General features: G+C 34.4%; 1 protein-coding gene across 2 annotated transcripts in view; it reads right to left on the bottom strand.

Moving 5' to 3' along the window:
• The window catches only part of Phkb (phosphorylase kinase regulatory subunit beta), a 224084-nt gene that overhangs the window by 44116 nt on the left and 157022 nt on the right, over positions 1-22946 (bottom strand). The gene's annotated exons all lie outside the window — the stretch shown is intronic.

The raw sequence follows: 22946 nt of genomic DNA, 5'->3' as shown, positions 1-22946 counted from the left end.
GATTTACAATCAGTCAGTTCCTCTCTATGGTATTCAATATGCCACTAGAATTTATGTATGGTGGCAGGCAAGAAACACCAGAATACATATATCAGTAGTAAATATCATATAATCAAAGGGATGGTTCCCAGAATCATTATGAAAGTACCACGATGATGAAAGTACCAGAATTCCATGTGATTTAAATGAATGTATAAGAGAAAATATGCTACTACCCAACAAAACAAGTATACACTAAAAATGTTATAAATTATATTTTTATTTTATAAAGAGCTCATAATTAAATGTTCCTCAAAAGTACGAGAAAAAATTATTCAGAGTCTGAGATTTCTAACAACAAATTAAAAAAAAAAAACTAAGCCAATGAGATCTAGTATTTACTTCATCAAAAACAGGATTAACCTTAGAGTGGGCCATTATCTATAATCTTCAGGGTAATTATGGAATTCTTAAATGAAAAGCAAGTGAAAATATATACTAGAATACAGATGTTATTTCAGCAACAATAAATAAGGCAGTTTATAGATTCTAATTGGCAAATTAGTATCTTCTTTTTGAATCATAGGCCTGTTTAGAATAATGTTGTTTCCATTTGTATGACAGAGTACTCAGATCTAAAATGGCCCCTATACATGCTGAATGTGTAAGCATCTGGTTTGGGTTTATTAGATGGCTAAAGAACTCCTTAACTATAAAAGCCCAGAATTTCAGAAAATTCTGATTCATGAACCATCTACCATAATGGGGTTGGGCCTTCAATTTCCATCCAAGTAGGACAACTCACCCCATTCTCCACCCACAGAAACAATTCAGAACAGAAAATACTACCTTGATAACTTCCTCCCTTTCACCACAAAAGTTGGATCTTTTCTCTATTTTTATCATTTTCTTCCAACTACCAACATTGTTGTCTAAAATCCATGATGTAACTTCCTAATATTAATTAGTATCACTTTTTTCCTGAATGGTATTTTCTCTAATAATATTGCAATATTTTCGGCTTTTATATTCAGATGTACACACACAAATGCACATATAATACATGCACACACATACTTAAGCTCTGTATAGTGCCATCATTCTCCACTTTATATGCATTCATTCACTCATTCATTTGACCAAGAGCATAACAATATACAGGACTCCATGTTAGACCTTAACATTTACAGATGAATATAGTCTACTGTTCTTCTTTGAGGAGTTCAAAGTCTACTGGAAGAGATGAATAACAGATAAGTTTTCACATGTATATTATCACATAAAAGTTATTTCACTGGTATTTTTGGCAGATCTACCTCATTAGAAAAATGGCTTCAGGGCATATTTAATTATATATTATAAAACATTATACACCATGTTTTATTTAATAAATGTTTATTTTATTGGACATTTAGGTGTTTTCTAATTTTCCATTTCTCCAAAGAATATAATTAATTGTCTTTAAGAGAATTATTGATGATTTAGAATGAGAACTAAGTACATTACTAAGATACTAAGATATAAGACAAATGAACATAATATCTGACACATAAAACAACTTTTAGGGTACTAATTCTTGCTGCAGTTGTACTTATTGTTATTTTCAAACCTACCAAAGGACAGTTGCTCGGTTCTTCTTTGTTGAGATGTTCTGTTAACAGACACTAGTATGGCAATATATAAATCAATGGAAGTGTAACTGATGTGATTCTGCAATCTGTATACGGGGTAAAAATGGGAGTTCATAACCCACTTGAATCAAAGTGTGAAATATGATATATCAAGAACTATGTAATGTTTTGAACAACCAACAACAACAACAAAAAAAACCCCATGTCACCCTAGATTGCATTGCCTTGCACCATTTTAAGACATGTGAACCATCCATTATCCTATTTTATATATAGGTTAGTTCTTCCCCAAAGAATTCTTGACATCTCTTAAAAGATGGTGTTTTTCCATCTTCCTTAATTCTGTGGTCTGAATATTTGGCTCCCCTACACTCCAAATTCATATGTTGAAATTTTAACCCTGAGGTGATGGTATTAAAGGATATGATTAGGTCATGGGTGTGAAACCCTCATGAACGGGACTGATGCCCTTATAAGAGTGGCTGGGGAGAAACTCTTTCTACCATGTGAAGACATGAGAAGACACCATTGTGAATTAGAAAACAGATCCACACCCAGACACTGAATCTGCCAGCTCCTTGAGCTTTTAGAACTTCTAGAAAACTTCTGTTGTTTATAAGCCACACAATTTATGTAATTTGTTATAGCAGCCTGAACAAACTAAAACATTTACTACCCAATTCTTTCTACTTTCATTTCTAAAATATAAGACTGTAAATATCTCCTTATCTTCCTTGCCTCTGCAACTCTGCCCTCTAACCTGCTTTGCCTTTAGAAATAGATAATACCTCATATTTAAGTCCTTGGTCATATATTCATACCTCTTGTTTTTTTTTGTCCTCACACATATCTCATTCACTCTGGTAGCTTTAAATTAATATCTCTAAAGAGATAATAAAATGTTTGTTTATACTTTTAGTTTTAAATTTTACTTTGGTTCTGATTTTAAACTGCTTTTCAAATATTTTCTCTTGGCTCTTTCCAAAGTTAATTATAAAACTCAACTCTTTATCAACCCTATCTCCACACCAAATAGGCTCTTATTCCTTACTTTGCCTAATGGGCCACTATATTATCAGAACCTCAGGATCACCTTTGATGACTCTCTTTTACACTCAAATTCAATTAGTCACTAAAATCCTATTAATCCCTCCTTCATAAAGTACCTTGAATCTTGTTTTCTATTTTTCATATCTATAGTGACCTTTAGTATGGAAAAATAACAACAGCAAACACTTAAAGCATTATACTTTAAGAAGATTGCAGTGATGCACACCTGTAACCCCAGCAACTCAGGAGGCTCGAGGAAGGAGGATCACAAGTTCCAGGCCAGCCTTGGTAACTTAGTAAGAACTTTGGCAACTTAGACCCTACCTCAAAATAAAAAATAAAAGGGAATGGGGATGTGGCTAAATGGTAAAGCATCCCTGGGTTCAATCCCCAGTACTAAAACAACAACAACAAAACAACAACAAAACCAACTATATATTCTATGTGCCAGGAATTGTTTTAAGTGCTTAAAAAAAACTATTATTCTCACTTAACAGAAAACAAAAACTGAGCTCAGAAAGCTTCCAAGGACTTTGAACTGGCAAATGGCAGGGCTGGAATTCAGACCCAGTCAGCTTGACTGCAGAGTCTGGACTTATAATCACTCATTTATCCTGCTTTTCAAAGTGTGGAAAGAGGGCAGGTTTTAGACTTGCAGGAGCCACATACAAATCCATTTTATCAATTCCTTTCAGCAATGATCCTGGTCATCTAATAGGTAGCTTAAAGTGAACTCATTCTCACTCTCCTCACCTTCAAAACATTCCTTATCCAGGTAAAGCACTGCACTATGAACTACTTCCTCTAGGGGGAAAAATGTGTAATTCTCTTTGGTTCCTCTTTTTTCCCATAAACTTATTTCCCATAACTTATTTACTCATGAAATCACCTCATTTAGGTAGGTTACTATAATTATTCTCATTTACTGATGAGAAAACTGAGGCATAGAGTGGTTTAAAAGCTTATCCAGGGTTGGGAGTGTAGCTCAGTGGTACAGCACGTGCCCAGTATGTGTGAGGCTCCTGCTTCAATTCCTAGTTCTGAAAACAAACAAACAAACAAAAATATCTTATTCAGGGGCTGCAGGTGTAGCTCAGTGGTAAAGTGCTTTCATAGAAAGATGAGGCTCTGTTCAGGTCCTTGGCCCATTTGTTGATTGGGTTATTTGTTATCTTATTGTTTAATTTTTTGAGTTCTTTGTATATTCTGGAAATTAGGGCTCTATCTGAAGTGTGAGGAGTAAAGATTTGTTCCCAGGATGTAGGCTCCCTATTTACTTCTCTTATTGTTTCTCTTGATGAGAAAAAACTTTTTAGTTTAAGTCCCATTTGTTTATTCTTGTTATTAATTCTTGGGCTATGGGCGTCCTATTAAGGAATTTGGAGCCCGACCCCACAATATGTAGATCGGAGCCAACTTTTTCTTCTATCAGGTGCAGGGTCTCTGCTTTGATATCAAGCTCCTTGATCCATTTTGAGTTAACTTTTGTGCATGGCGAGAGAAAGGGATTCAGTTTCATTTTGTTGCATATGGATTTCCAATTTTCCCAGCACCATTTGTTGAAGATGCTATCCTTCCTCCATTGCATGTTTTTAGCCCCTTTATCAAATATAAGAAATTTGTAATTTTGTGGATTTGTTTCTGTGTCCTCTATTCTGTACCACTGATCCACCTGCCACTTCTCAGAAGAAGACATACAATCAATTAATAAGTACATGAAAAAATGCTCACCTTCTCTAGCAGTCAGAGAAATGCAAATCAAAACCACCCTAAGATACCATCTCACTCCAGTAAGATTGGCAGCCATTAGGAAGTCAAACAACAATAAGTGCTGGCGAGGATGTGGGGAAAAGGGTATACTTGTACATTACTGGTGGGACTGCAAAATGGTGCGGCCAATATGGAAAGCAGTATGGAGATTCCTGGGAAAGCTGGAAATGGAACCACCATTTGACCCAGCTATCGCCCTCCTTGGACTATTCCCTGAGGACCTTAAAAGAGCATGCTATAGGGATACTGCCACATCAATGATCATAGCAGCACAATTCACAATAGCCAGACTGTGGAACCAACCTAGATGCCCTTCAATAGATGAATGGATAAAAAAAAAATGTGGCATCTATACACAATGGAGTATTATGCAGCACTAAAAAATGACAAAATCATGGAATTTGCAGGGAAATGGATGGCATTAGAGCAGATTATGCTAAGTGAAGCTAGACAATCCTTAAAAAACAAATGCCAAATGTCTTCTTTGATTTAAGAAGAGCAACTAAGAACTGAACAGAGGGAAAGAGCATGAGGAAAATATTAACATTAAACTGAGACGAGTGATGGGAGGGAAAGGGAGAGAGAAGGGAAATTGCATGGAAACGGAAGGAAGCCCTCATCGTTATACGAAATCACATATACGAGGTTGTGAGGGGAAAGGGGGGGGGAAGGGAGAGAACGGAACAACAACAGATGAGGTAGAGAGGGAAGATGAGAGGGGAGGGGAGGGGGGATAGTAGGGGATAGGAAAGTCAGCAGAATACAACAGTCACTAATATGGCATTATGTAAACATTGTGAATGTGTAACTGATGTGATTCTGCAATCTGTATTTGGGGTAAAAATAGAAATGCATAACTCACTTGAATCAAATGTATGAAAGATGAAAAAAATAAAAATTAAAAAAAAATAAAGTATTTAGTTCAAGAGGAATATCAACATATTTTACTCTGAGAAATAATAAATACTATTTGCTCCAAAAAAAAAAAAAAAGAAAGATGAGGCTCTGGATTTGATCCTTAGTACACAAACACACAAAAAGAAAAACTAATAAGTGACAAGGTAGGGGTTGAACTCTATATAGTGTTACGGGCCAAACTACATGTGTCTTACCAGACAAACTCCATTGTACCTGGACACTTCATTTCATATAAAAAAATGTTTCTCCTGTGTGAAAACCCTGCCTATGTAACCCACCTCCTGCTAAGTACACCCTGTTTGACAATACATAACAGCTAAAAAATATTTCTGTTATTCGTATACAATGTAAGATGTTATCTTTTTATTTCCCATTTTTCTTGGGCAGAGTACTGTATCCAAACCTGGGTCATTCTGACCCACTTCCTACGTTGCTATGGTTTTGACTTACTGGTAGTTTGTGGGTTTTAGCTGTAAAAATGTATCCTACCTTCTGCAAAGGGTCAAGGGTTGCTGTGGCAATTTGCTTGCTGCCCTTCCAAACTGCCATGGCAAATAAAGCTCCATGTCTTGCTTCAAGTCTGACCTGGTGGCTTATTTCAAACATGCCTTAACAATAGCTCTATTTTTATAGTATACTCTATAACTCTCTAATGTGTTACTGACACATCAGTAAGTTCCATTTCCTCTACCCCTTCAAAATATATCTCAAACATACCATTTCTCTTTACCTCCACTACTGCTACCACCCTACTCAAAATCATCCTGATCTTTCATTTGGTCAACTGACTGGTCTATCTACCTTAGCCTTAAACCCCAACCATTCATAGCAGTCCATTCTGCAAGTAGTAATGAGGACACTTAAAGTATAAATCATATATCATCTCATCAGCACCCCACCCCACCTATCACCCACGGAATAAGAACCAAACTGCTTACCATCGCCTATAAGGCCATTCATCATCTAGCTCCAGCTACACCCTTCTCTTCTTCACCATGTTTTAGTCACATTGAACTGAAACAACTGTGTTCCCATTATGGGGTTTTTGGACTGGCTGCACTTGTTTAAAATGTGTTTTTCTTCCAGATTGGTAAATGAATATCTTCTCACGATGAAGGTCTCAGTCATCATCCCTTCTTCTTAGAGATCTTCTCCCTTCATTGTGGCCAAAGCTGCTCTCAGGCATCCCCAGGCCCTTCTACTATGTTAACCTTATTTGTCTACCTCACAGTACCTGTCAGCTCCAGAAATCATATTTATTTATTATTATTCATCCTCTAGACAATCACCCCTTAGACCTTGATATACCTTGTCTTCTGCTCAGTCCCCAAAGCCTGGCACACAGTAGGTATCATTGCACACAGTAGGTATCATTACTATTTGATGAATGACTGCCCAGACAAGTTTCTCAATTCTGTGTTTATCTGTAAAGTGGGAATAATAATATTTAGAATTCCTTCCACACATGGGGAAGATCAAGCAAAAGAGGGCATGTGAAATGTTTAAACTCTGATCTGCTACACGAACGATATTTGTAGTATTAGTTGTTGTGTGAATCTCTGTTACTTAACCTCAACAAGCCTTGGTTTGCTCATTTGCAAATGAGGAATAATAAAAATATCTACTTTGTGGAATTATGAAGATAATAGAGAACACAAATACACATATAAGAAGTGTTCAAAAATATTAGCTTTTCCTCAACTACAGTAACAAACACAACATTGGTTTATACAATATGTTTCCTTGGTTTTCTGCCTCACATCTGCCTTTGTCCATCTTCTTTTTTTCAGTCAGGTTAATTTTCTTGTATCTGTGATTTTTATGAAGGAGGTGATAAAAAAATACTTGTTAAATGAATGAAGGAAGAATGATGGGTGAGTAAACAGATATACCTGTTTAATATTTAGGAGATTAGTTCTGTACTCCAAAACCAGTGTTTCCTAAATAAAGCCCAAATTTCCAAAGCACCTTTATAACTTAGCTGCAACCTACTGTTCCCTGCCTGTCTCCCATCTGTTTAAGAAGACACTAGTGAAGAAAATAGCTCACTTATGTCCTCTCAAGATTTTGCTTACTGTCCTTCATGTCTGACTGGCCCATTTTTTCAATCCAATCTCTACTCCAAACTCCCCCAAATATCAGGGTGTTCTATATATAAACTTCTGTACCTACTAGCAAGAGCAGGTAATACACCAGTTACAGAACACTAGTGATGGACTACCATATGCCACCTATATGGAAGTGTTTTTTAGCCTTTGGAATGCTTGTAAGTAGTTTATATAACTACAGAGTAAGCCCCTTGAAGGGCTCCCATGCTTGTTTTTATCATTGGGAATGTACACAGTATTGTGTACTAAAAGAAATGCAATTGATAATCATTTGATGAGCTGGAAAAGGAACTTTGGCAATACGCAAATCTTCCCTTGAACACACAGGCCAAATATTTGCGAACATAAAACAAAGGGAGATAATCATAAATAAATGTATAACACATTTAAATAGCTATGAAAAATTGTAACAAATCATGTTAATCACAACTGAAGATGAACAATCTGTAGTTGGAAATATTCTGGTTCAAATTTTTCATTTCTCTAATAAAGTCAGGTTATATTTTTGAATATTTTTCATTGTCATAGCAAAAACACATAAATAATAAATTCATCATATTAATTATTTTAAGTGTACAACAGAGGAGGAACTTTCCAAGCATAACGTGTCCATAAGATCACACTACCGGGGCTGGGGATGTGGCTCAAGCGGTAACGCGCTCGCCTGGCATGCGTGTGGCCCGGGTTCGATCCTCAGCACCACATACAAACAAAAATGTTGTGTCCACCGATAACTAAAAAATAAATACTAAAAAATTCTCTCTCTGTCTCTCTCTTTAAAAAAAAAAAAAGATTACACTACCTGTATTAAGACTGCAACTCATCCTGCTCAATATTTAAAACTATGGTAATTAAGACATTGCATGTACATCTGTCTAGATTCTAGTTTTTAAATTACTCAAATGAGGTCAAAGTAATAAGGCTAGGAGATTTGCACCTGGGAGCTATAAATAAAACAGTGTAAAAGACTTTCAAAGGGTATACAGAGAAACTTTAATGTGAATTTGCCCTCAGATATTTTCTCCTTGTTCTGTTTAATCTATTTTTTTCAATAGATAATTCATTCATAAGGTTCAAAAATTATGAAGAAATTTTCAGTGAATCTATTCTACCTGGGCTCCCACTTCATCCATCCAGTTCCCCACCATCTAACAACCAGGTAATTACTATAATTATTCATCCTCTTTCTGATATCTATAAAAACAAATGAGGATATATATTCTTACTTCTCACATTTCTACACAAAAGATAGAGTATTCTTAGTATTTTTTCCCACTTATATATATCAAGGTGTTCTTATGTATTAGTTCTTAGAACATGCCTCATATTTACTGTTTAATATTCCATTTTGTAGATGTAACATAAGAATTAATGTCATATTTTTACATTTTTAATAATTTAAGGCTAGTCAACCTTTTGCACTGAAATGTTTGGAAACGGTTATGGTTAACAGAGTGGCACCATTAAACATGAGGTTTTAATTTTGCTTTTAAGAATGGAACAAGCACTCAACCTAAATCATTCAGAGGCACTACCACAGATGCTTTTCAGTGATAGAGTGAAACTTGACTGTAGTTATGTCCGAGTCTGAAATGAATATGGCACATGCCATGATATAGATTTCACAGGTTATCTACTGCTGCTACTGTGGTTTGTATTAGACAAGGCTCTTCAGAGAGACAGGACCAATTAAATATTTAAACTTTTTATGTTTTTAAACTTAGATATCTATTGTTGTTCTTTTCAGACCTTCAACTGATTGGATGAGGCCCATCTGCATAATTTATTCAGATATATTCAGTATATTAATTCAGATATTAATCTCATCCAGAAACACCTTTATAAAAATATCCAGAGTAATGTTTGGCCAAATACCTGGTAACCCATGTTCCAGACAATTTGACACAGAAATGTGTTACAAGTAGGGAGGGCAGAAAGACACAAAGTCCCACCAATATAGTCCAGTGCACATTTCGTCCACTTGAAATCAGATTTTAAGACAACTCAACCCTAAGTGTTGTCTACAAATTGCCCACTTTCTTATCTACTTTTTGATAGGATATAATGCTTTAGTTCTTGATGATTAAATTTAAAAATTGCCAACTCTTCTATTAAATCACCTATACAGTATGTACAAGCACCTAATTCTTACTTTTGCAACACTGTACTAAGACCTGGTCTAATTAGTTTCATTTTTAATATGCCCTATGCTGCATAAAATAATCTACTGTGGCTGGTTTATATAAGCCTCTTACTGAAAGAAAGGCAATGGAGGAAAAAGAGAGGGAAATGGAAAAAAGAAGCCCACAAATAAACAAGTCACACCTCGTCCAAGGCTGGTCTTGCCCCATGGGCAGTGCTTTTGAAACATTCTATGCCTCTGCTTTGGGGCCTTATAGAACATTCATTTATGCTCATTAGCCTTCATCAGTAGGTCCTGCCAACATTCAGCATTTTTTCATTACACTCATTTTTCAGCAAAACCTCATTAGCTGAAGAAACCAGGCAGATGCTTTATATATCTCAATTCCAACTACAGACACTGCACCCGCAGCATTTCTCCTGTAGGAGCCAAGTAAGAGGTTATGCAGTTTGAACACAGTCACATCCTGACTGAGATGCACTGGCATCTTGTTCTAACATTTCCAACCAAGCCAAAGCAGCAATGTGGCAAAAATTAATAGGGAAGCAGAGGAAAGTTAAGTAGAAATATGAGAGGAATAACAACATCAAGCATGGTTTCTTTTCTGGTTTGAGAATAGAGCTGGCCAGGGAGAAAATGGCCCTTAAGGTTCTGTGTATTTATATACTGGATTGGTGATTATACAGGCTTTCTATTTAAGAGTAAAACAAATGAAATGTAAAAAGTATTCCTAGAACTTAGACACACAGTTTCAAATGCCCAAATGAATGCTTTAGGCAATGCTTTCCGACAGCAGTTCTTTCAATGACTGCAATTATCTTGGAAGAGAATACCGAATTCTTTGTCACAATAAACTGATTTGTAAAACTGTTTTTATACCTTTCTAAGCACTTGCTGTAACTAGGTACTTCTATATATTCATCTTGAAGAAATGACAATGCTAAAGGCCTTGCTTTCTTCCTGGAAAAAATAAAAATGACTACATGAGCCCAAGTAGAAGAACTCTGACCCATGGTATTCACATATCTATAATCACAACCAAGGAGAACAAATTATGAGAAACTTACAGAAACAGAGTTGGAAAGATGAGTAAAACAAAGGAGAAAGTAGAGGAAGATGGCCAAGTGTAGTTTCCAAAAATCTAGTCATTGTACCATTAGGGTTTTCTGTGTCATAAAAAGAGCCCAAGAAAACACCTGAATAGCCAGAAAAAAAAGGAAACTAGGTTTTAGAATCATAGAGGAAAAAAGCAGCAACTACAACAAGCCAATTTGATTACTGGTTTTTCTCTTTGGGGGCTTCTACTGACTGGATCAGTCCTCTTATACCCGAGTTGAAAATGCCAGATGGAAGGGGGCATTTTTATCATTTGGTAGTAGATGTGGATGATGGCAGGTATTGGAAGAGGTGGAACAGGCCTGTGAAACAGATGGGATGGCAGGACTCCACTTCAGCCAGAACACCACAACTTTTAACTATATGCTGAAACACCACCAAAGATTTTGTCTGAAAAATGGGTTATTATGAGAGGGGATGTCTAAATAGTATATTATAGTGAAAAGACATCCACAGACTAAAGGTGAAAGATTGAGATAAAACATACCACTTACAAGAGCTGCAGAAATAAGCAGGGGATTCCATCTTCATATGAAATAAAGCAGACTTCAAGCCAAAGTTAATCAAAAGGAATAAAGAAGGACATTTCATACTGTTTAAGGGAACCATACATCAACAAGATATAACAATTAGAAATATATATGCCCCAAACAATGGAGCATCTACATTTATCAAACAAACTCTTCTCTATTTCAAGAGTCAAATAGACAACACAATAATTCAATAACACTATAAGATCATTTCAACATATAGGCTTGAGGCTGTCACCACTACAAAACTGGGATATCACCACTTGTATCAAGGGACAACAATAAGGATTTGGGGGCTGGGGATGTGGCTCAAGCGGTAGCGCGCTCGCCTGGCATGCGTGCGGCCCGGGTTTGATCCTCAGCACCACATACAAACAAAGATGTTGTGTCCGCCGATAACAAAAATAAAATAAATATTAAAAAAATTCTCTCTCTCTCTCTCTTTCTCTCACTCTTAAAAAAAAAAATAAGGATTTGGTAAGATATCATCAAGGTCCCTGTGGGCCTGGCTGCACCAAAGGTATCTCTACTAGGGGTGCTATCAGTTATCCTGTTGCTGAGGTTATAGGGAGTCTTGCATGGGGTTGCCCATCTCTTGTTTCTCCTACTAACAGCCAACTTCTTATGATTACCCTCTCCCTAGTCATATAATCTAATCACTCCACATCCTCACATCCTACCTCATAAACATCTCAACCAACTCCCCAGACCCCCTTCTACCATTAGAAATTGTAAACCATTACACAAACCTATTGACTATAAGGTAGAAGATAACCAAACTCATCATTTCTGATTATAGTGACAAAACTGCAAGTGTAAAAATAGAAGCTAACCGATACATGGCTGCACATTGGATACATTTAGAGCTGTAATATTGATCTCTCTCTTAAAAATTGAGTTATTGTAATCTATAGGGACACTATAAGACAATAGGGCAGAAGCTGTCATACCTTGGATCTACACTGCAAGTGAGGAAGACTTATAGGCATCATGAAAAAACAAGGGGGGAAAGTGCCCCACACAAACCAAGATACTACAATAGAATCCACAGATAGCCAAGAAATGTCAGAGGAGTTCAGAATATACATATTTGGTATTTAAAATGATTTGGGAATTAAAGAATGACCTAAGTGAGGAGATACAGGCAGAAATCAATCACTCCAACAAAGAGATAAGAGAGAAAATACAAGTTGCAACAGATTACTTCAAGAGATAGATAGAGATACTGGAAAAAAAAAAAAACAAATAGAAATCCTCAAAATGAAAGAAACAATATACCAATTAAAAAACTCAATAGATAGCATTACCAACAGATTAGATCACTTGGAAGTCAGGACCTCAAGACAATGAAGACAAAATATACAATCTTGAAAATAAAGTTGAACTCACAATGAAGATAGTAAGAAATCATGAACAGAATATCAAAAGACCAAATATAAGATTTATTGGGATAGAGGAAGATTCAGAGATTCAAACCAAAGGAATGAACAATCTCTTCAATGAAATAATAGCAGAAAATTTCCCAAGCATGAAGAATGAACTGAAAAAAATAAATACAAGAGGTCTATAGGACATCAAATGGACAAAATTACAACAGATCTACATCAAGACACATTATAATGAAAATACCTAGTATACAGAAAAAGGACAGAATTGAGAAAAATCAGATTATCCTTAAGGGAAGACCAATTCAGATCTCAGCAGATTTGTTCAACCCAGACTCTCAAAGCTAGGTGATCCTGGAACAACATATACCAAGCTCTAAAAGATAATGAATGCCAACTAAGAATCTTATATCCAGCAAAATTAAGCTTCAAATGTGAAGATAAAATAAAAACCTTCCACGATAAACAAAAGCTAAAAGAATTTACAGCAAGAAAACATGCATTTCAGAATACTCTTGGCAAAATATTCCACAAGGAAGAAATAAAAAACAACAATGAAAACCTGCAAAGAGAAGAACTAAAATAAAGGAAAACCAACCAAAGGGGATAGCAGTCAAGCTAAATATAAAAAATAAGCAAAAATGACCTGTTATAGAATTCATGTCTCCTTCAACTCTTTTTGATAAATTTTTACACATAAAAATTTTAACTACAATATCATCAAATTTTTCAGGTTTTTGTTTATTTTGTATTTTTTTGTTTTCCATTTCTCAAAGTTATAAATATGGTCTTTAAAAGTCTTGGCATTTTATGTTATATTTTAATATATAATTAATCTGGAATGTGTATATACATTGCCTGTGATATGAGATGAGGTATATTTTACTCTCTTATAATTTAAAATCCATTATTCAAGATTCAGGATGAAAAAGATCAATCAGAGTAAAGATTGTTTAATAAGGTATTTATAAAGGTAAGGGCAAGGTTGAGGGTAACTAACAAGTTTTGTGAAGCACCTTTTCTTCTATAAACTTGGAAAGGTAGGAGGTGAAATAAAAGAGAGCCATTACGAAAAACTTGTAGGAGAAGGGACCTAACTGAAGTTATTCCCACCAAAAGCATGTAGAAACTCTATTAGACTGACAGTCTAATAGAATCTTATAGGGAGAAATAAAACACCTCCCTCTGCTCTTGTATATTCTAAGTTCATCTGTTTGGTGATCCTTTCTGATAGAACTCAAGAAGAAACCACATAACAAGGGGACTTATCATGCAACCTACAGCCTATGTTTCACCAAAAGATAAAAGATGGAGAAAGGAGCCAATATGGCAGCCATTGGTTACATGAGGCCACAAGTATTTGAAATGTGTCTTGTCTGAATTGAGGTATGCTATATGTTAAATAGACATTTGAGTCTAAAGAATAGGACAAAGAAAATGAACATGAAATGTCAAATAATTATTTTCTTTACAAATTATGTTGGTAATCCATTGGGTTAAATAAAAATATGTTAAAATTAATTTATCTATTTGCTTAAAAAAAGAAGTAAAGGAGAACAAGGTAACATATTCTGTTGATGGTAGTAGTATATACATATATACACATATATATATTCATTTTTAATATTTGTGTTATAAAAATTCATATAACTATAAAACTAAATGGGGTAAATTGTACCATTGTACCATATATAAATTATATCTCAAAAACATGACTTTAAAAATAAATCTAGTTCATGAAGTGATTTAACAGTACTGGGCACATACTAACCACCTGATAAATAATGGCTACTATTATGATTCATTAAAACAACTAGCATCAAGCCATTTCATAGTAGGGTAGGGAGGGGGAACATGGGAGGAATAGACGAACTCTAGATAGAGCAAAGGGGTGGGAGAGAAAGGGAGGGGGTAAGGGGTTAGAAATGATGGTAGAATGTGATGGACGCGATTATCCAAAGTACATGTATTAAGACACGAACGGTGTGAATATACTTTGTATAATGCAACCAGAAATATGAAAAATTGTGCTCTATATATGTAGTATGAATTGTAATGCATTCTGTGTCACATATAACAAATAAGAATAAAAAAATAAAGTGAAGTAAATAAAAAAAAAAGAAATTTCTGAGACATATGAAGGCAGTACAAAGAGGAAAGTTCATTGCATGGAGTTCATTCTTTAAAAGAAGAAAAAGTCAACAAATAAACAAACTGCCATTATAGCTCCAAGCCCTAGAAAAAGAGGAACAAACCAACACCAAAAGTACTAGAAGACAGGAAATAATTAAAATCAGGGCAGCAATCAATAAAATTGAAACAAAAAAAATTCAAAAAATTGAGAAAACAAAAACTGGTTCTTCGAAAGAGTAAACAAAATTGACAAATCCTTAGCCATCCTAACAAAAAGGAGAGAAAACCCAAATTACTAAAATTCATGATGAAAAAGGAAACATTGTGACAGATACTATTAAAATACAGAAGACAATTAGAGACTCTTTTGAAAATTCACACTACAATAAAATAGAAAATATTGAAGGCATTGACAAATTTCTAGAGCCATATGATTTGCACAAATTGAACCAGGATAATATACACAAGTTAAATAGATCAATTTCAAGCAACAATATAGAAGATGCCATCAGAAGTCTACCAACCAAGAAAAGTCCAGGACCAGATGGATACACAGTTGAGTTCTATAAGACCTTCAAAGTAGAACTAATACCAATACTCCTCAAATAATTTCATGAAATAGAAAAAGAGGAAACACTTCCAAACTCATTCTATGAGGCCAATATCTCCCTGATTCCAAAACCAGACAAAGACACATTAAAGAAAGAAAACTTCAGACCAATATCTCTAATGAACATAGATGCAAAAATTCTCAATAAAATTCTGGCAAATTGAATTCAAAAACATATCAAAATGATAGTGTACCACGATCACGTGGGGTTCATCCCAGGGATGCAAGGTTGGTTCAACATATGGAAATGAAAAAATGTAATTCATCAAATCAATAGACTTAAGCATAAAAATCATATCATCATTTCAGTAGATGCAGAATAAACATTTGACAAAATACAGTACCCCTTCTTGTTTAAAACACTAGAAAAACTAGGGATAACAAGAACATATCTCAACATTGTAAAACTACCTATGATAAGGCTAAGGCCAACATTATTCTAAATGGAGAAATATTGAAAGCATTCCCTCTAAAAACTGGAACAAGACAGGGATGCCCTCTCTCACCACTTCTATTTAACAAAGTACTTGAAACTCTAGCCAGACAATTAGACAGATGAAAGAAATTAAAGGGATACAGATAGGAAAAGAAGAACTCAAATTAGCACTATTTGCTGATGATATGATTCTATGCCTAGAAGACACCAAAAATTTTATCATAATACTTCTAGAACTAGTAAAGGAATTCAGCAAAGTAGCAGGATACAAAATCAACACCAATAAATCAAAGGCATTTCTGTACCTCAGTGAAAAATCCTCTGAAAGAGAAACTAGGAAAACTACTCCATTTTCAATAGCCTTTTAAAAAATAAAATACTTGGGAAACAGCTTAATGAAAGAGATAAAAAACATATTTGAGGAAAACTGCAGAATGCTAAAGAAAGTAATTAAAGAAGACCTTAGAAGATGGAAATATCTCCCTTGTTCTTGGATAGGCAGAATTAATATTGTCAAAATGACCATACTACCAAAAATACTACACAGACTTAATGCAATTCCAATCAAAATTCCAATCACATTGCTCATAGGAATAGAGAAAGCAGTCATAAAATTCATCTAGAAAAATAAGAGACCCAGAATAGCTAAAGCAATCCTTAGCAAGAAGAGTAAAGCAGGTGGCATCACTATACCAGACCTTAAACTATACTACAGAACAACAGTAACAAAAACAGCATGGTACTGGAACCAAAATAGACTTGTATACCAATGGTACAGAATAGAGGACACAGAGACAAACCCACATAAATACAGTTATCTCATACTAGACAAAGGTGCCAAAAACATATATTAGAGAAAGGATAGCCTCTTCAACAAATGTTCCTGGGAAAACTGGAAATCCATATGCAGCATGGACAAAAAATCAACTCAAAATGGATCAAGGACCTAGGAATTAAACCAGTTACCTCACCTAACAGAAGAAAAAGCAGTCCCAAATCTTCATCATGTCAGATTAGGCCCCAACTTCCTAAATAAGACTGGTATAGCATAAGAAATAAAAATAAGAATCAATAAATGGGATGAATTCAAACTAAAAAGATTTCTTCTCAGCAAAAGAAAGAATCAGTAAGGTGAACAGAGAACCTGCAGAATGGAAGCAAATTTTTAGCACACAGACATCAGATAGAGCATTAATCTCTAGGATATATAAATAACTCAAAAATCTTAATGCCAAAAAACCGAATAGACACTTCTCAAAAGATGACATACAATCAATCAACAAATATATGAAAATATGTTCAATATCTCTAGCAATTAGAGAAATGCAAATCAAAACTTCATCTCATTCCAGTCAGAATGGCAGCTATTAAGAATACAAACAACAATAAATGTTGGCGAGGATATGGTGGGACTGCAAACTGGTGCAATATGGAGATTGCTTGGAAAACGTGGAATAGAACCACCTTTGACCCAGCTATCCTACTCCTTGGTTTATACCCAAAGGACTTAAAAAACAGCATACTACAGGGACAAGCCACATCAATGTTTAGAGATGCACAATTCATAATAGCTAAACTGTGGAACCAACCTAGATGTCCTTTGGTTGATGAATGGATAAAAAAAATGTGGCATTTATACACAACTGAATATTACTCATCATCAAAAGAGAATAAAATCATGGCATTTGCAGGTAAATGGATGGAGTTAGAAAATATGCTAAGTGAAGTACGCTAATCCTAAAAAAACAAATGCTCAATGGTTTCTTTGATATGAGGATGCTGATCCATAATGGGGATGCAGGGGAGCATGGGAGGAATGGAGGAACATTAGACAGGGCATGGGGAGGGAGTGGAAAGGAGGGAGTGGGAGGTCGGAAAGACGGTGGAATGAAATGAACATCATTACCCCAGATACATGTATGAAGACACGAATGGTGTAACTCTACTTTGCATACAACCAGAGACATGAAAAATTGTGCTCTATATGTGTACCATGAATTGAAATGCATTCTGCTGTCATATATAACAATAAAGAAAAAAGTTAACTGTTCATGGTGAAATGGAATCCAAACAACCAAAAAGAGAGGTTTTTCTTAACCTTTAGAGATTCAAAAGAAAAAAAATCCAGTCACAATTAGAGGAAAGGATCTTAGCATTAGTACAGTTTTAATTTTATTTTTTATAAATTCTCTTAAGAACTCAAATCTGTATCTCCTACTTTCAACACTTTTGACTTTAATAAGTACAAGAAGGACTCATGCTGTGCTACATTGGATTAGTCTTGTTTCATTCTCACATTTAACTCATATTCTTGGGCTGACGTTATATTTCTTCAACCTCTGATTAATGATATGATTAGAAAAGTCATAATTAGTGCCCAGATATCTGACCATGCCACAGTATTTTCAATTCATATCATGAGGAATCTAGATCTATAAACTATAGGTTCCCATGATGTAAGCAGTTTTAAATAAGCCTTGGGAAACGATATAATGCTCACACAAAAATAGTAAGTTAATAAAATAAACTATGAATATGCTCATATATCATCAAACAAGTGACATTATGAAAATTATTATCACATGAATTATATGAATATATGGCTTTCTAGTTTCTGCAAATGATTTTAAAAAGGTAATATTTCTTAAGATATTATTATGTTCTGATGTTTCTAGTTCAATGTCATTTTTTTTTTCTTGGTACTGGGGACTGAACCCAGGGGTACTCAACCACTGAGCAACATCTCCACCCCTTTTTATATTTTATTTAGAGACAGGGTCTCAATGACTTGCTTAGGCCCTTGCTAAGTTGCTGAGGATGGCTTTGAACTTCAGATCCTCCTGCCTCAGTTTCCCAAGCACTGGGATTAGAGGTATGCACCACCACACCCATCCTCTTCTAGTTCCTCAAGGAAGAAAGTTAAGTTACTAGTTGGAGATCTATGCTATTCTTCAGAATACAAGAGAATCATATCTGAGAATAGGCAAGAGACAATTAAGTTTTATCTACACTAAATACTAACAATCAATATACAGAGTTAGTATGTTAGTAGAACTAAATTTTAAAAAGATATCTGCCCAAATTAAAACAATGGCTTGGATGTGTATAGGGATAGTCTTAATTAGAGACACATAAGAAAGAAAAGAAATTTAACAGGTGAAGTATTGAACATTTCATTTTTTTCTCTGTTGATTGTAAGCTAAAATTTCATAATGGAATGGCTCTCTATTTAATAAGGCTATTACTTCTTGGATATCCTTCAAAATTCTTCACAAATTCAAAACTTAACTTGTTATTTGTAAAACAGACCAACTATAATGTTTAATCCACGGAAATTATAAAAGGGTATACAAGAAATAACATGTAGATTATCAATAAGGTTAAACTCCTTGAGTACTCAGAAAACAAAAATAACTGGGAAATTTTCCAGCATATGAAAAAGACACAGGAGTGACAGAAAATGCACAGTGGTTTCATATTCTTATTGGTAGGTATTGATTGATAAATAAATATTTGACAGCTAGCTACAGAAGCACTGTGTTGGTATGGGAGATGCAATAATGTAAAACATGCTTTATATGACTCATCTAGCTTGGTGATGACTAAGAGATGACAGGAATACAAAAAATGGCATTAAAAATGTAAGCCTCATCAGTAATACACACTTTTCACCACACTGTGTATCACCATGATTCACTAGTCCCCACATAAGGATACCCAGGCTGCAGACTTGGATCTGCACCTGTGTGACCTTTAATTTCAGTTTCCTGATCTATAAAATGAAGCTAAAAAGATGTTTTTAATAATCATAATAGTCTTTCATATATTTGAGATGCAGGCAATAATCCTAAGAGAATGGCAAATGATTTCTGAAGTTTCTTAGTGAAACACAAATACACAAAATAAGACATTTAATCAAAAAAGGCAACATTCCCTAATCTGGGATAAGGTCTATTGATTAAGTCAGTCTTGAGGAAAGAAAGTTTTTAGAAAGTAATTTTACTTTCATAATTTTTATATAAGTATAAATTTAAGTTTAATTATAATCTCTTGCCCTGTTTTCATTAGCTAAGCAATATGATGGAGTAGAAGATGGTTCACTTAGGAATATAAAAGAATTGAGTAAATAAAGGCCTTTAAATAAAAAACAATTAAGCAACATCAATTGTTTTTAAAATGTCAATACCCAAAGAAACATCAAACATTGATTGATTATTATTATGATAAATTTGTAGAACACAAAATATTATGGTAAATGTTGTATGATAAAGGAAACCTTGATACAGTCAAATGAAGAAGACCTATATGAACATTTAAAATAATATTTTAGGGGCTGGGGTTGAAGCTCAGTGTAAGCACTTGCCTAGCATGTGTGAGGCACTAGATTCTATTCTCAGCATCACATATAAATAAATAAAATAAAGGCCCATCAAAAAAATATTATTTTATAGGAATAATATGAGAAATAACTAAGTATAAGTATTAATAAATATAAAACTGAATATCTGATAAGACTATAATCATCTAATAAGAAAGCCTACATATAATAATAGACCAAATGTTGGAAAGATAACATTTTCCTCCAGGCTTTCAGGATTTTTCCTCAACTTTTACATAAAAATGTAATATTATTTATTTAAGAAATTATTTGAAATAAAATAAAAATAGAAATATTTATTTAGCTCTTACAATTCATTGAAACATCATTGAAACATCATGTATTAGGAATTATTACCCCAATTTAATAAATGAAAAAAGGGAGGCTTAAAGATATTAATTGTTCAAGGTCACACAGTTATCAGTGGAAAAGACACAGAGTCTCTTTATAGTTAGGCTTGTGTAATGCAAAGACACTACACAATATCACCTCCTTCAAAACACAAAAGTATTACATATATATGGCATTATTTAGCTTTCAGGCTAATAATTCATGCAAAAATTTATGCATCTGTATTTTAAGAAAACAAAGCATTAAACTGCCTCTTCCCCATTTATTTGAAAAATGAGAGAACAAGTGTATATGTTTTTAGCTCAGATCCATAAAATATGTACATGATTTAGTAAATATATACTGACTTTTAGCTTAAATTTGGAACTTTACAGCCTTGGAAAAATAAGCCCTTATGACTAAAAAACATTCCTTTCATATTGGCCTTTGCTCCAAAGGCTGTCAAAATAGATCAATCCATTTTAATTGGCACATTAAATGCGCTAGCCTATTTCTTAGATTCAAAGCTTGAGTGTCAATGAATGTGAAACTGAATTCTCTCAAGGGTGCATCAACACACATGATCTGCTCTATCATGATAATTATGCAATTAATGTAAAATATTGCCTCAAGTAACTGATCAGAAATATTCATATTCTATTCACCAGAATGATGACAAAAACATTTGGAACTCTCTTCACGGCCACACAAGAGAAAATCATTCAGAGAAATGGGGGCTCCCAAAAGCCCAATCCTTTGCTTTCAAAGACAGAAACTCCATAAAATATAGATTATTAAATAAGCAGCATTAGAATAGGGCCAACTGATAGGTTTTTCTTCAAAGATTAATTTAATAACTTTAACTAGGTAAGTTCTAGTTTAATAAGTTTATGAAATACTTATGAATAAGTATTATTTTTTCTCAGAGTAAAATACCAGGAATATAAGCTGGGTGCTGTGGTCAGACCTGTGATCCTAGCAGCTTGGGAGGATGAGGCAGGAGAATCCTGAGTTCAAAGCCAGGCTCAGCAATTTAGCAAGGCCCTAAGCAACTCAGTGAGACCCTGTCTCAAAATAAAATATAAAAAAGTTTGGAATGTGGCTAAAGGGTTGAGTGCCCCTGGGTTCGGTTCCCAGTACCAAACAAAACAAAACCATACAAATGAATAAGTATGTATGTAAAAAAACAGGAATATAGATTCATCAAAATAATACTAGATTAATATTCCTGTACATCTTTATTATGAATCTTACTTGAATCTATTTTTTTCCCCTTTGACACTTTAGCAATGACTAAGTCTTCATTGTGTAGATCAAATATTTCACTATATTTCATGCCTATTACTGGAACTTTTAATTTGAATATGTTCAGTGGGTTAATTAGAGTGATCTTAATAAATGTGTTTAAACTCTTCTCTTTTAACTCTCAATTCAACTTTACTCAGTTCTGGATTTTGTGATCAAAGCATTTAATTTTAATTGGCTCTGGTATAAATACCAATTGATAAGAGAATCTCATTTCCTTCAAAGACTTCAGGCAGTATTACCTGAGAATATTCTCTGTGTAGCTGTGGCATGTTCAGGCTGGGCTTTCAGAAGAATTTTTGATGGCTGGACTATTTTATTCTGTTTTATTAGGAAAATCATAAGAATTTCTATTTATTACTCAATTTCATTCCCATACTTATAAATAAAATTGGCTTTTTGGTCCCACACAAACAGTTTCTTTCTTTGTCAGACTAGTGAAGTTTTTTTTTTTTTTTTAATTCTTTAATAAGTAGAAATTATGTCTCAAACAGCTTAAACCATTTGAAAGCATTAGGATAAACTGAACCAAATAAAACTTAACCACATGCAAAATTTCCCTAAATCACCTAAGATTAATACACCTTTAAAAACTGAATAGATTTGATGGGGCTGGGATGTGGCTCAAGCAGTAGCACGCTCGCCTGGCATGTGTGCGGCCCAGGTTCGATCCTCAGCACCACATACAAACAAAGATGTTGTGTCCGCCGAGAACTAAAAAATAAATATTAAAAATTCTCTCTCTCTCTCTTTAAAAAAATAATAAAAAAATAAAAACTGAATAGATTTGAAATAAAAATGTTAAAACAAGGGAAACAGTTATATGTCTATATTGTAGGAATGCTGTATAATGCATCTACTAAATTTGCAGGGGGTGGGGCATATAACCTCTTCTGGATGGAAATAAACTCAACAACTTCTGAAGAGATGATCTTCCATCATCTGATTGCTCTTCAACTCCCTAAAATCTGCCTTCCGGGCATCCCACTCCACAAAAACTACTCAAAGGTTACCAATAACCTAGATCGTGAGAGTCAGCAACAGAGATACTAAGAGGGAATTTATGAATCAGTCCTCGCCAAATAATTTTATAGATTAAAGAACTACACTCCAGGGGTGTCAGG

The sequence above is a fragment of the Callospermophilus lateralis genome, chromosome 18, assembly GCF_048772815.1.
Source record: "Callospermophilus lateralis isolate mCalLat2 chromosome 18, mCalLat2.hap1, whole genome shotgun sequence".
Taxonomy (NCBI): Eukaryota; Metazoa; Chordata; class Mammalia; order Rodentia; family Sciuridae; genus Callospermophilus; species Callospermophilus lateralis.
Note: the sequence above shows the minus strand (reverse complement) of the source record. Positions and strands in the feature narration are given on the sequence as shown.